Source organism: Canis lupus, chromosome 7 (genome assembly GCF_011100685.1).
Source record: "Canis lupus familiaris isolate Mischka breed German Shepherd chromosome 7, alternate assembly UU_Cfam_GSD_1.0, whole genome shotgun sequence".
Classification (NCBI taxonomy): domain Eukaryota; kingdom Metazoa; phylum Chordata; class Mammalia; order Carnivora; family Canidae; genus Canis; species Canis lupus.
In genome coordinates, this window is record NC_049228.1 from 12,972,507 (window position 1) to 12,987,363 (window position 14,857).

Consider the following 14,857-nt stretch of genomic DNA (forward strand, 5'->3'; position numbering starts at 1 on the left):
GTTTGGGCAGGGGGGAGGAGCAGGAGGCAGGCAAGTGAGGGAATCAGAGCAAGGAAAGAGAAATTGATCTAGCGGACTTTAAAAATGATGTGGAAGGGAAGGTTATGACACAAGTTTTTTTTTTTAATTTTTGTTATACTTTAGAGGCTTTGGAAGGAGTCTGCACCAAGGCAGGTTGTCCTCAAATGCCTTTTGGGTTCAATATTTTCTTCAACGGTCCATACAAATGAGCATCAGATTCCATAGTTTAGCCTTGGTAAACCACAGCCTGGGTATGTGCAGAATCTTGCCACTCTTTACCCAGGATTATGTTCTTGTCATTCTAACAGCTACTATTATGAAAGTAATGACTCTTTAATGCCCCCCTAATGCACTAGGAGAACCATATACCAAAGTTAAATCTGTCAGACTCCACAGCAGATATGTTTCCCCTATGCGAAGCTACATCCCAGAAAGCCCTACTGCCTAGAGTCACAGGGTTCCCATAGTAAACTACAGTCACACTGGGTGTTAGCAATACTTTTTTCCTACAAAAATGCCTCAGAGGAACCATCCATGGGGAAATATAAGCTCCTTCCTGAGCCAGGATTCCTATTTTTCTACCAGACTGTAGACCTGATGTTGGAGGATATCCCTTCTAGACATATTCAACACAGATCATAGAGAAGCTTAACTGCCACTGCCTTAATCTTTCCCTAGATCAAGAAGGAGCCCAATTTTCAACCTCAGCCTTTAATTCTAGGACCATCCTTTCCTTTTTCCCTATGTCTATCACCTGTCATCAGTATGATGCTATCAGAGTAGCCACATATAGTAGTAGGCAGGGTATGCATTTGGGGACCAGCTAAGTGTGATCTCCATCCTCCTGCAAACTCACTGTCACCTTCAACCCAATTCCTCTCCCCCCCACCACCCCATAGAAATGCACTCTGGCAATGGTCCATGGGGAAGAGACATAACCTCTTCTAGACTCCAAATATATTGGAGGCCAGAGTAGATAGATCCTTGAATTTCTGGGGAAAAAAATGACTGGGCATTTTCTGCAAATTAAAAGGCTATTGAAGTAACATCTAAATTATGCAGCAGTTTCTTCTTTGCAATTGTGTGGTCCAAGATTTCTATTTCATGCAAGTAAAGGCATATTTATAAGTGGCTCAGCAAGCTGACATCTTATACAGCTTTTGATTGATGAGTATTTCTGAACACCAAAGGGTTGGAAAAGGCTTCTTACCTAGGAAGTATTTTGACTGTTTGAGGGGTTCAAATGTAAGAGTGCATCATCACGACTTTTGGACACAGAGTGGAAGTAAGAACATGTTCGGGCTCTCTGCACACAATAAACCAACTTCCAGACCTTGTAACTGGCTAAAGATGAACTCTTTTGTGGATCTAGTGAAAAAGTAATCAAGATATTCATTTGCTGAACCAGAATACATATATTGTGACTGAAATACCCGTCTTTAAACAGTGTTCATAGTGTTTATTAAATTGCATTAAATTAGGGGCCCTTTGAAAAAATTACTATTTCTTTTAATCTAGGAAATTTGTCAAATGGTAATCTTGGCTGAACATTGTCCCATTGGATATTGACACCAAAAAATGGGTACTTAGATTGAATTTGAGAATTCGTCATGGTGGAATGGAAATGGTGTCCTAATCTGGGTTCTAGCCCTAATCCTGCTCCTGCCTGACTATGTAAGCAAGCGAGAGGAACCTCATTTTTCTTATCTTACAAATACAGGGCTGCATCTGAATAATCTCTATAAGAAAACAGTTCTGGTGCTCTTAATGCCCTCTTTGGTAAACTCCTGAGTCATTAAAATCTATGTATCATGACAAGAAGTAGGAATGGAAATGTAAAAGGACCAAGGGGAGACCAATTCAGCCATCTAGACATGAACATTTGCAGGGACGCAGATCACCAGTGGAAGGAATAAGAGTATCAAAAGAGAAGGACTCAATTATTTTCATTCTCAACTTCATTTCAGGCCAACAAGGTCTTTCCATTCAAGGCTATGAGAGAAAAATCCAGACCACTCTGGTCATTAATATTTAGGACAAAAGGTGTCATGACATTTTTTTATTCTGAGTGTCATTTCATTCAGTGGAGACTGTAAACATGTTTGGCTCGTCTTACTTGTTACTTTCCTATAGAAGAGCCCCAGAAAGCATGGCGGAACACTGCCAAGTGGAATGCTTGTTCCTCTAATTTCCCATACAGTAGTTATTTATCTGTCTCCAGAGCAATTCTAAATGCAAGATCTCAGAAGTAGATTACAAATTTAGAGTCAAGAAAGACTACTGTCACTACTAGACCCAAGGAATCAGCTGGCTGTCAGGGCATATATGAGCAAGAACAAAAACAGAGGAGAAATCTTAACAATTGCTGAAAGGGGATGGAATGGCCAATTAGCCCTTCATTAATAAAATATAATTTTTCCCACGGTATAGATAGTACAGCTACATGTTATTTAATTTCTACAGTGAGGCATTTGCTTTGTGTACAGTGACTGTAACACGAAAGTTGCTTGAATTTTAAAAATTTGTATTTCCAGCAGAGACCAGTGTTAGCAATTATACTGAGGTGGGTTAACAACATTATAGAAAATGCATTTTGATTGTCATTTTCCTTGTTTTATATTCCAAAAATACTGAGCAAGCTCGCAGCAAAAGACACATAAAATAAAAAATGAGATTATAACCAACACTCAAAATCGCACAAAAAGAGTTTTCATATGAAATTGCAGACATATAAAATTTTACCCCTTTGACCAGTTGTAAGGCTTTGTAAATCAGCTGCCTGGAGACATTGGGCTGTTTTTATTTGTTTCCTTCTGTCCCCAGAGAAAAGCAGTAAGTTTTATTGGGCACTTATTATGTATAAGACATCATTGGGGTTGGGGGCAAGGAGTGTGCAGCTGGCTCAGTGGGGGGAGCTTGTGACTCTTGATCTCAGGGTTGTGAGCTTGAGCCCCACGTTGAGTGTAGAGTTTACTTAAAAATAAAATCCTTTAAGAAAAAAAAAAACCTACACACATCATCAGGGGCTTTATAAATACTGGCATTGAACCATCCCAAGAATCCAAGAAAGTGGATTTTTTACATGCAAGGAAAACTGCGTCTCTTACTTACACCAAATAGTTCATTTAAGATGATACATGTAATAACTGAGAAAACTGAAATTCTATGCCAAGGGTCCTTGAACTATAGAATGTGCTCCTTTCACCACTGCCTGCTTTCCAACCAAAATATAGAGGTTGAGAGTTGAGATAAAAATTAATTTTATACAGGACAACTCCTCATAGGCTAATAAGAATTGTATTTCTCGGGCAGCCTGGGTGGCTCAGTGGTTTGGCGCCACCTTCGGCCCCGGCCTGATCCTGGAGTCCTGGGATCGAGTTTCAAGTCGGGCTTCCAGCATGGAGCCTGCTTCTCCCTCTGCCTGTGTCTCTGCCTCTGTGTGTGTGTGTGTGTCTCATGAATAAATAAATACAATCTTTTTAAAAAATAAGAATTATATTTCTCAGTTTTCATTCCTCATCAATTGTATATATATATGTATATATATATATATTAGATTTATCTAAAATTTAGACCTTTAAGTATTACAATCTCAAAGAAGAGATGGAAGAGGAAGTATTAATGAGATGAATTTTTTTAAAGGTCTGGTCCTTCCCTGGTTCTATTAAGATGCCAGGGTTTCCAGTTTTCTATAATCGCTCCTATTACAATGATTTCTGTGACTTCAAACCCACCTTCTGATCACCCTGGAGCCAATAATGTATTCTTGCATAACCAAACACTGTGACTAACCCAGAGGCCAAGCATATTATGTGAGCCAACCTAAATGTGATTTTTGGGAGACAGAGCTTGAGACAGTCCCAAGTGCTCCATGCTTGGGTTGCTGTGTACCACCCTTGGCAAGTGCATGTGATTCCTTGGGGGGATGCATGTCCACTTCTGAGAATGTAAATGAGGGGTCACCATCATTTTGTTCCTGGGGATTATACTTAGTGACCACTGTTGATGGCAGTGAAGTGCTAGTTTTAAGAAAAGTTATATATAGTGCGTTTGGGGTAGAGGAACACAGGCAGCAGATAGGAGCTCCATTTCTCACAATTCTCTTTGCTCATTACACAGAAGGCATCCAGTTAGAAAAGAATATACTGCAAACTCTTTATCAGAGAGCAGAATGAAGAATAAATGGCGTTCATCCTGAATCCCTCCATAGAAAAGTAGTTTTTGAGGAACCAAAGGAGGATCTCCTCATGTTGTAGAGACCCAAGTTCTCAGTAGACAATGTTAGAAATTTAGTAGAATTTTGGCTACAATTTTTGTAATATAACATTTCAAAAAGAAAGTGAATTGATTATATCTGCATCAACTATTCGAATGTATGATTATAACTTAATCTAAGATGATTCAAGATTACACATTAGAGACTCAAAAGTGAACTGTCAAACTCTGATATTAGTATAACATTCTTCTGTCAACTTATTGTATTTATAAATAACCATTCATTTTCAGCATTTTGGAGGACCTCAGCAGGCTTTGCTTGCATGTTCTCAGCCCAGATTTCCAGACAAATTCTCTTTTCCAAATTATATTTAGCTTGAGGTCTGAGTCTGGAAAGTGAGCAAACTACTGTTCCCTTGGTTTCCTCTCTAATTTGTTTCACATTTACTCTTTCCAAAGGTGTCCAAATCCTTCAGGGTTGTCACTGGCTGCTGGGTATTTTCTGCCCTGCCAGGTGTCACGCAATCTAATTGGAGTGCCTCATCATAGAAATTGCCTGATTTTAAGGGATTTTGAACAACTTTGTTTATGAGTTTTTCTTGGAAGGTCTGGAGGCGTGTGAATTTTTTAAAATATTACTTTTCCTACTTTACTTTTTTTTAAATTTTTTATTTGAGTATAGTTGATGCAACAATGTTACATTAGTTTCAGGTGTATGACATAGTGATTCAACTTCTTCTATACATTAGGCTGTGCTTTCCACAAGTATAGCTACCACTTGTCACCATACAACGCTATTGCAACACCATTAACTACATTTTCTCGTCTGTGCCTTTTATTCTTTCCTTGTATTACTATGACTTATTCATTCCATAACTGGAAGTCTGTGTCTCCTACTCCCCTTCACCCATTTTGCCCAACTTCTAGGTCACTTTCTTGCAGATAACCATAAGATTGTTCTCTGTATTTATAGGTGTGATTCTACTTTTTGTTCATGTATTCATTTGTTTTGTTTTTAGGTTCCACATATGAATGAAATCATAAGTATTTGTCCCTCTCTGACTTATTTCACTTACCATAATACCCTCTGGGTCCATCTGTGTTGTCATAAATGGCAAAATTTCACCCTTTTTATGGCTGTGTAATACACACACACATACACACACACACACTACATCTTCCTTATCCATTCATCTATCAGTGGACACTTAGGCTGCTTCTGTATCTTGGCTATTATAAATAATGCTGTAATAAACATAGAGGTGCATGTATCTTTTTGAATTAGCACTACTATTTTCTTTGGGTAAATACCCAGTAGTGGAATTACTGAATCATATGGTATTTCTATTTTTAATTTTTCAAAGAAACGCCATACCGGTTTCCACAGTGTCTGCACCAGTTTACATTTCCGCCAACAGTGTATAAGGGTTCCTTTTTCTCCACATCCTCGCCAACACTTGCCATTTCTTGTCTTTTTTATTTTAGCCATTCTGACAAGTGTGAAGTGATATCTCATTGCTTTTGAGCCATTGATTTTAGCCATTGCTGCTGACAAGTGTGAAGTCATATCTCATTGGTTTTGATTTGCATTTCCCTAATGATGAGTGACATTGAACATCTTTTCATGTGTCTATTGGCCATCTGTATGTGTTCTTTGGAAAAATGTCTGTTCAGGTCTTCTGCCCATTTTTTAATTGGATTGCTTGGGGTTTATTTTTTGGTGTTGAAGTTGTATAAGTTCTTTACAGATTCTGGATATTAACCCCTTATTGGGTATATCATTTGCAAATATCTTCTCCCAGTCATCGCCCTGTTGTTAATGGTCTTCTTTGCTGTGCAGAAGCTTTTTTATTTTGATGTAGTCCCAAAGGCCTTTTTTGGTTTTGTTTCCCTTACCTTAGGAGACATATCTAGAAAAATTTTATTATAAGCAATTTCAAAGAAATTACTGCCTTGCTATCTTCTAGGATTTTTATGGTTCCAGGTCTCATATTTATGTCTTTGATCCATTTTGAGTTTACTTTTGTGTATGGTATAAGAAACTAGTCTGGTTTCATTATTTTGCATGTAATTCTCCAGGTTTCCCAGCATCATTTATTGAAGAGACTGTCTTTCCCTCCATTGCATATTCGTGCCTCCTCTGTCCTAGATTAACTGACCATATGGCATGGGTTATTTCTGAGCTCTCTCTTCTGTTCCACTGATCTATGTGTCTATTTTTGTGCCAGTACTGTACTGTTCTGATTACTAAAGCTTTGTAGCATATCTTGAAATCTGAAATTGGTATCTCCAGCTTTATTCTTCTTTCTCAAGGTTTCTTTGGCTCTTTGGGTTCTTTTGTGGTCCCATACAAATTTTAGTATTATTTGTTCTATTTCTGTGAAAAAAATGCTTTGGTATTTTGATAGGGATTACACTGATTCTGTAGATTGCTTTGGATAGCAGAAGTATTACTTTAATTCAAAGTATAAATAAAGTTCTAATAATTATATTATTTCTAGTTTATTCCAGAGGTAACACTTGAAACTCTATTTACAGTTAACTCCAGGCTAGATTCTGTTTGATCTAAAATTACTTCAGGAATATACTATTTATTCAGTAAATGTCAGAACTAAGAATATAGGACAATAAATGTATTTTCTTACTATATAATACTAAATTAAATATTCTTGAAATTTCTCTTCTTTAATATAATTATTAAACAAATAAATTTAAAAAGCTTACAAACCTTATGATATAATACTTCTCTTTGTTGGTTGTGTAAAAGCCAGCTGCAAGAAAACAGGGAGATTTTCATAATTATTTTAATGCCATTTTGCAGTAGTTACACATTACTTTTGCATGTCCTGAGCATTCTCCACTCTTCCACTGATGTCAGCATGATGGTGGTGGTTAATCTTGAGTAAAATGAGATCCACTTGCAAGGCAACAGCCCCTACTTAATATTTGCAAGGTTTTCAAGCAAGAGAATGCTTGTCTTTTCAGACACAGAGGTAATCAGCTTTCTTTAGATAAATACTCCTCCCCCATTCCATGTAATTCTGTTGGTACCTCCAGTCAAAATATATCCTCCTTCTGGGTACATACATATGTGGCATGTTACACAGTGCTGGCCACAGTGACCAGCTTCCTGTCACATGTCTCTTTCCACAATTCCTTTATGCCAGAAAAAAACTTGCAGACCATTTCTGTCTTATTTGATTTGTAATTATGGACTCTCCATTCAGTCATAGGTTCTTCCAAAGATGGTCAGGACACCCACCACTGAAATAGAGGCTTTTTTTTAAGGCTTTGAAGATGCAAATAATTCCTAATGTTGGACACCAGAATGTGCTACTGAAGACATGGTATTTTTCTAACCTCATGTTATGACCATTGTAACATGTCAATCTTTTATTTACTTCCTGTGCTATATTTCTCCCACATTTGTCAGATTTTGCTAACAAGCATCCTCTGCCCATGAATCCAAAGTTTGATCCATTGCATGGTCTAGGCTACCTGTACAGATCAAGGAAATGTGTTTTCAGATGGTAGGAACAGGGAAAAATCTTGAAATACCTAATCAAAACATGCTTGCCACAAATCTTTTCTTCCTCTCCAGAGAGGATTAATTTCTCAAGAAACTGATAAATCTGTTACTCCTGGGTGAAAAACTAACCAGAAAATTTACATCAGACTTTTGAGATATGTTCAATTTACTTAACTCACACTAGACAAGTTGAATTCTCCATTCACCATTACCAGGTCATGTAACCCCTGACTTGCAATAATTCAGCCTTTGCAATTTGCCACTAGCATTCAGGGCACCATCCCATCTCATGTTGAGTCAGTTCTTGCTCCTTTGTACCCCAAGTCCAGGAGCCAAAGAGTAATGGTGAAAATTCCCTCCTGACTCAGTTCTTGGGTCATTATTGTGTTTGGGATGTTGCAAATACTGGATGTGGGCTCCAACAGCCACCTCATAGCTCCAAGTATAAAACCATTATAGAGCTGTATTATCTGTGTTCAGTCTTAGCTAGGTGTTGCATTCAGAAGTACATATCCAAATGTCCAGAATAAATTGTAAACCAGTTTAAATCTTTACTGCAGCCTTGTGTGAAAGGACAAAGGGAGGGATTTCAGGTCATGCCATGCAGCAAAGCTATATACCCACCTACTTCCTCAAGTACCTTTTTTTGCAATATGACATCCACTCCTCCCCCTCCCTCAATTCTTTCTCTTCTAACTGTCCCAATTTCTTTCCCTTTCTCTGCTTCTCTTATTATTTTTTTCTTTCTTTTCCTTTCAATGGTTCCCTGCCCTTCCTAATAGAATTCAATGTAGACTTTCTACAGCTTTATATTAATAGAGGTCCAATCAAGAGAGAAAAATAAGAAAGAGAATCTAACATAAATTGTTAACTAGGAATAAAGTTGATAACTAAGAAAATGAAAAGATAAAAAAGAATTTTATAATATCATAGAGACAGTAACCACAAGAAGTCACACTACTACTCCCAGAACTGGCACAGAAAATGGATGATGGTGGGATTATTAAAGCTTAGAGACTTAAAGAAGGAGCCCACATAGCTGGAACCCTCACCTCCAAGGAGGTGCTGCTTGGCAGGTTCTAGGATTTCTGAGGGAAGGTATGATCTTGAAAAAACTGCAAAGTCTTGAAAGAACTGTAAACTGAGTTTCAGTTATTGCTCTAAGAAGGAATTCCCATCCTGGGATGAAGTCTTGCTGGAGTGACTCTCAAGAATGATGAGCAGACAGCCCATAGGAAACGGGAAAGACCAAATCTCTTCCACCACTTTAACCAATTTTATAATCTACCTCTGCCGCCCTCTATTGGCAAAGTCTAGTGGCAACAAGAGATGGTGGCGGTTAATCTTGAGTAAAATGAGATCCACTTGCAAGGCAACAGCCCCTACTTAATATTTGCAAGGTTTTCAAGCAAGGGAAGGCTTGTCTTTTCAGACACAGAGGCAATCAGCTTCTACTGACAAGGGAGTCTCAGAGTGACCTAAGATTCTTAGTTTCAGCTGATTGTAACTTGATTTGTCCATTTCAAATTTGAGTCTTTACTCCTTCCTAATCAAGGCCCCAACTTTCTCATGAGAGATTTGGCATGAATTCATAAAGCTATGAATTCAACACATACTGTAATTCTACACACATTATATTTTGATTTTTGAAATATTGGTCCTGTGGCTACAAAAAAATAGATTTATTTAGGTTACCATGGAAGCTTTGTGACCTGATCTAAAATTATAAAAACTTGTTCATCATTTCTGATCTGTAAGCACTCCAATGCACTCATCAGAATCTATGCCATCCCACCATCCTTATAGGCATCCTTATTCCCAACAATTAAGTGCAGTAGCCACTTGAGTCCCCAAGGCATTTACTTTGGTAAATACTTCATCAAAATCAATCACAAGCAGTAACTTGATTGATTGTAATAAGGCTACATGCTAAGGGTTTTAGAATCCCATTTCCCATTGGAAAAGAGATCAATATTGCATCTAAGCTCAAGACCATGACTAAACTAATCCCCCAAATAATTTAGAAGATCTGTGTCCTAAAATGACCCTTGGAACCAATTTCTCTGTAAGGCCTCATTCAGGAGACAGAAACAACAGTACCTATTGGAACAATGAACATTTAATATAATAAATTGTTAACTAATTATAAAGTCCTTAAATGGGTAATGGAAAGCATAACAAAAGAACCTGAATGTATCAAAGTTATTAACTGCAGAAAATAGCTACTACCCCTCAGGTTGAGATAACAAAGGGAAGAGGTTAGAATAATTAAAATGGAACTGAGATGGGGCTCTGCAGAGTTGAAACATAGATATTTGAGGAAAAGATGCCAATTGGCTAGTACTGGTGTATCCAAGCTCAGAGAAAGGACCCTGTGGACTTGGGACCCAGGTGTTTGGAGAAGGGACATCAGACGGTTTTGTTGCGGTCTCTGAAGAATGGGAGTCATGAGGAAGCGGGTTCTACAAGTGTAGGGAGAACTACAAACTGGTTTCAGCTGCTGCTATGGGAGACAAAGAAGTTGTACCTGCAGAGTGAAGAAACAATTCTACAGTGATGTTCACAGTGACTGCCCTGGGGAAGAATAAAGGCAGTGTTGCTTGCTCCTCCTGCAGCCTCGTGGGCTCCCTCTAGTGACCCGCACTGGCAGAGCCTAAGAGGGAGCAATGGGCAGCCCTGGATCACAAAGCAGAGGGTAGGGTAGAGGAGTGAGTCTGGGGCTCAGGACAATGACTTAATAACTGGCAGAGGCTTCTTCGAATTCTGCTCTCATCCCTGTTCACTTTATAAATCCAAGGCAGGAAACTGTTTAGAAGGTATACAAAAGGAGAAAAACCTACACCAATCTCACATTCTGTTTTCAACTAATTCAATAAATCACGTTGTTCCTTATTCCAGGGGCATCTGGCTCTACTCACAACTGGCTCTTCTTCCCTTAGCTTTTCTACAACTTCTCTAACTGTGCCGTCGCAGTCTCATTCACAAGCTCTGGGCTTCACCATCTTTCCCCCATTCCTGCCCTTCCTTCTGTATTTGCCATTTCAAAAAGTAGCATTAACTTTCACACAGTCACTCCAGCTAGATATTGAAGAGTCACTCCCCACTCTCATCCAGCCCACCAGATGGAGGCCAAAACCTGCATTCTATTTGCTCCCTGAGCGTCTCTCTTGTATCTTTCCTTGCTTCCTTCCATTTTGCCCTTGACTTTATTTGGCCTTCTTCATTACTCATTAGCCTGCTTTTAAATGATCTTCCTGCCTCTACTCCAGCCTCTAACCTGTCACCACACCATCCTGCTTAAACTCCCTCAGTGGTTTCTATCACTTCAGCCCAGTGAGTAGCCGCTAACCCTGGGCAAGGATCACCAGAGGAACAGTTAAAAATACAGATGCCTGACCCCTACCACTGGGGACTTCATTTGAACTAGTCTAGATAGGTGCCCAGCCTTTTATAGTCTTTAAACATTCCATAGGTGACTCTAATGTTCAGCCAGGAGGGTGAAACACTGCTTGAGCCAAAGTGTGAAATGCTGCTTCAAGGTGCATTTCTATCTCGATAACCACATCTTCCATCCCTTTGCCTCAATACACTGAGCCTTAATAAACCACTTGCTTTACTGCCTCAATAGTCTCCTCTATTCCTTCTCTTCCTTATAAATTCCTAATCCATCATTTAAGACTCAACACAGGAAATGACTATTCTCAACCCCTAAAGTTGTATAATGAACAGCTAAGAGCAGAGGCTTTTGAGTCTGAAAGTTTTAATCTCAACTCTACCACTTAGTACAGCTATGTGGCCTTGAGCAAGTTGCTTCAGCCTTAGTATCTAAGCTTTGAATCCTCATCTCTAAAATAGAAATAACACTCACCCCAGAGGGTGAGTACACCAAATAAATAATGTATTTGCACTGCCTAGCTCTCATGTCTGGCATCAGATACTCTCTAATGATCAGCAGTAGCGTACACTTACATTATCTATCTTTCTTCCCCATCAGTTGTAAGCAAAGCATTGGCAAGAGCCATTATCTTTCATTTTTCTACCATGACACTTAACACAGTGGTTGACACATAGGTACTAAATAAAGTGCCTATTGAATGATAAAGACATGGCTCCTGTTTTAGACTTCTCAGGTTCTATTAGGAGGGAGAGACTCTGAAAACCAACCCTACTCTGTGAATTTTTGTTCATCCTTTTATGGCTCATGTAGGTACCCATGAGTTTTTTAACTGACTTCCATGAGGTGATCTAGCACAAAAGTTTTTCCTTAATCTGCAAATTAGAATTGTTTGCCTATCTGTGCTCCCATTTGTATAGAGTATACCCAATTTTATTTTTCCAATAACATGTATTGAGAAGCACATGCATCAGGGAATTGCCCTAGGTACTGGGAAGAGGTTTGTGAATTTCTACTCTGACCCGCTACACATTTAGTGGTATACAAGGTGTGGAAGGAAGGAAGGAAGGAAGGAAGGAAGGAAGGAAGGAAGGAAGGAAGGAAGGAAGGAAGGAAGGAAAAAAGAAAGGAAGAGAAGAAACAGAGAGAGGGAAACAGGGTAAGAGGGAGAAAAAAAGGACTAGCCCTCTGAGGTAGCTGTATTCCCCTAAGCCTCCCCCCACATCTCTATCTTTACAAATTTCTTCTTTATGCTTCATAGTGTTTTTAAAAGTTTTAAAAATCTATACAATCTTTCAAGACCTATTTCAAATATCACCTTTCCATAAGGCACTAGTGATCCTCCAGTAGGAATTAATCATTTCCCAGTGGATGTGTGACCATTGCACTTTCTATCTGTTTCACACCTACCACTTCCCCCTCTCCCCACCCCAGACCTGTGCTAGAAACATCTGGTCCACCTCTGACTTATCCAACAGACCATGTCCTCTTTGAGGATGGAGTGATGACATGTGTCTTCATGCCCCTCACAATATGTAGCATAGCTCAATGCACAAAATGATTATTCAACAACTTGTTTGAGTGCAATTTTGTCTATTTTCCAGGGTTTTTTTTTTTCACTCTCTTTTTACCCTCAGTTCCTGGAATATTTGTACCACAGTCAACAGGACTATCACCATTATCATAATGTAAATGTTATTAAGATTAGGGAAGTTGGGAAAAAAATATTAGGGAAGTTGCAGAAAATAATTGAAAAAGTAGGTTTCTTTCCTTCAACTTAATGGGAAAAAGCACAACCATAAAATCACTTATCTTTAAAATGTCTGCAGTGAAGGTAGAAAAATGCCATTAAAAAAACACAACATACTTCTGAAACCTCAATTTCCTGTGAGTCATCCTTAGGGAAATACACTATGAAAAGAATCAGCACAGATTCCAGATGGGAAGGTTCCTTGAAATACCCTGAGTTGCATGAGGATGTCCTCTGAATTGTTTGTAATTTATTAATCTACAGTGGGTCAGAACAAGAAATGTGTGATCCAGCCTGATCCTTCTCTCTCTTGAAGCCCTCTTATCTTAAGTGTTCATTATAAATTTGTCCAAATAAGAAGGATTTTTTGAGTTTATAGAATTCAATAACAATTACTGAGAGCCTTTTTTAAGTCTCTTCTTTAAGTCATCGCTTTAACACAATAAATGTTAGGTCTTATTTTATTATTCCATGAATCAGTTAGATACTACTAAAAAGAGGCACTACATCCAGATCAAAAGCATGAAATCTGGTGGTAAATTGCCTCAGTCTGAAGATTTATTATGAGCTGTGTGACCGTGGAAAGATTACCAAACCTCTTTGTGTCTCAGTTTCCCAGTCTTACCTATCTCTTAATAAGTATTTGTATCATGAGATTAACACCTATCAATTTCTTAAAAGAAGAATATGACACAGAGTAAGCACTCGATAAGTTTAGGTATCACTATTATTAAAATTGTTAAAATTCTTATTTTTCTGAACTTACCCCAAGCAAACTCCTTCCTTCTTTCCTTCCTTCCTTCTTCATTAACAAATATTATTGAGGAACTGTTGAGTGCCAAGTACTCCTCTGTGTGCCACAGATAAAGAGGTAACTCTCCTTTCATGAGAAGGAACCATTGTTCCTGAGGAGTAGCCTGACAATAAGCAAATAGATCTACATTATAATGCCAGCAGCAATGATTGATAAATACTAGGAAGGAAAATAAGGAAAGACAAAGCACACATGCAACTGTACCTGGTGCAAAGAGGGATGGTATAATATGGAAATTTGAACTACAGTAGATCATTGTTTCAGATTTTACAGCATATAACATGTGCTTACTGTTTTATCCTTATGCCAAGAAAATGCTCATCTAAACAGCTATACTTTGTTTTGTCACTTTATATTTGTCCCTGAGTTATCTGGAAGCCCAGATTGTCATAAAACAGAACTGGCCACCTTAAAAAGGGGCCTGGAGCTTTGACACATGCTCTAGAATCTGTAGAGAATCCACAAAGCCTGAAAAGCAATGATGGAGAGCAGTTCAATCTCTGGTCAACATTGGAGAGGGCCTAGTTAAGTAACAATAGTAACAGTTGCAATTTATAAACTATAAAACTGACACTTTGGGAAATGAAGTGACTTCCCTTGGTTTTATAATTTATAAAATGGGAATTGAATACATACCTCCTGGAGTTGAAGAGATTGAAGCTAATGGTTAAAAGTAAAGTGATTCAAACTCATCATGATCAAACTCCAAAATCCATGATATCTCCACCAGGCAGCCCTCCTGATCCCAATAGGCAGACGAATGTAGGCATCAAGGAAGTCTTACCCCAAGAACAGAACTGCCTGGACATGGGTGATGAATCCTGTTTAAAGATACAGGGATAATCAGGACAAGAAAAGTTCTGCAAACAGAAGGACCTAAAGTGCCTGATACTGAAGAGCAGAAAGAGGAAAGATATTCGAAACATGGGTTTAGTAGCATAGCTTATTCAGCAATCCAGCTATTACAAAAGAGTCACAGCAGATTAACAGCAGATTTTGCCTTCTGACTCACTCTAAAATCTATAGGCCTCCATATGGAGCCAGTCCTTCTGCTTATAGTATAGTTAAGACACATAGCGGTCAAAACCCAGTAATGATGACATTGAAAAAATAGGTGTCATAGATGTGCCATTA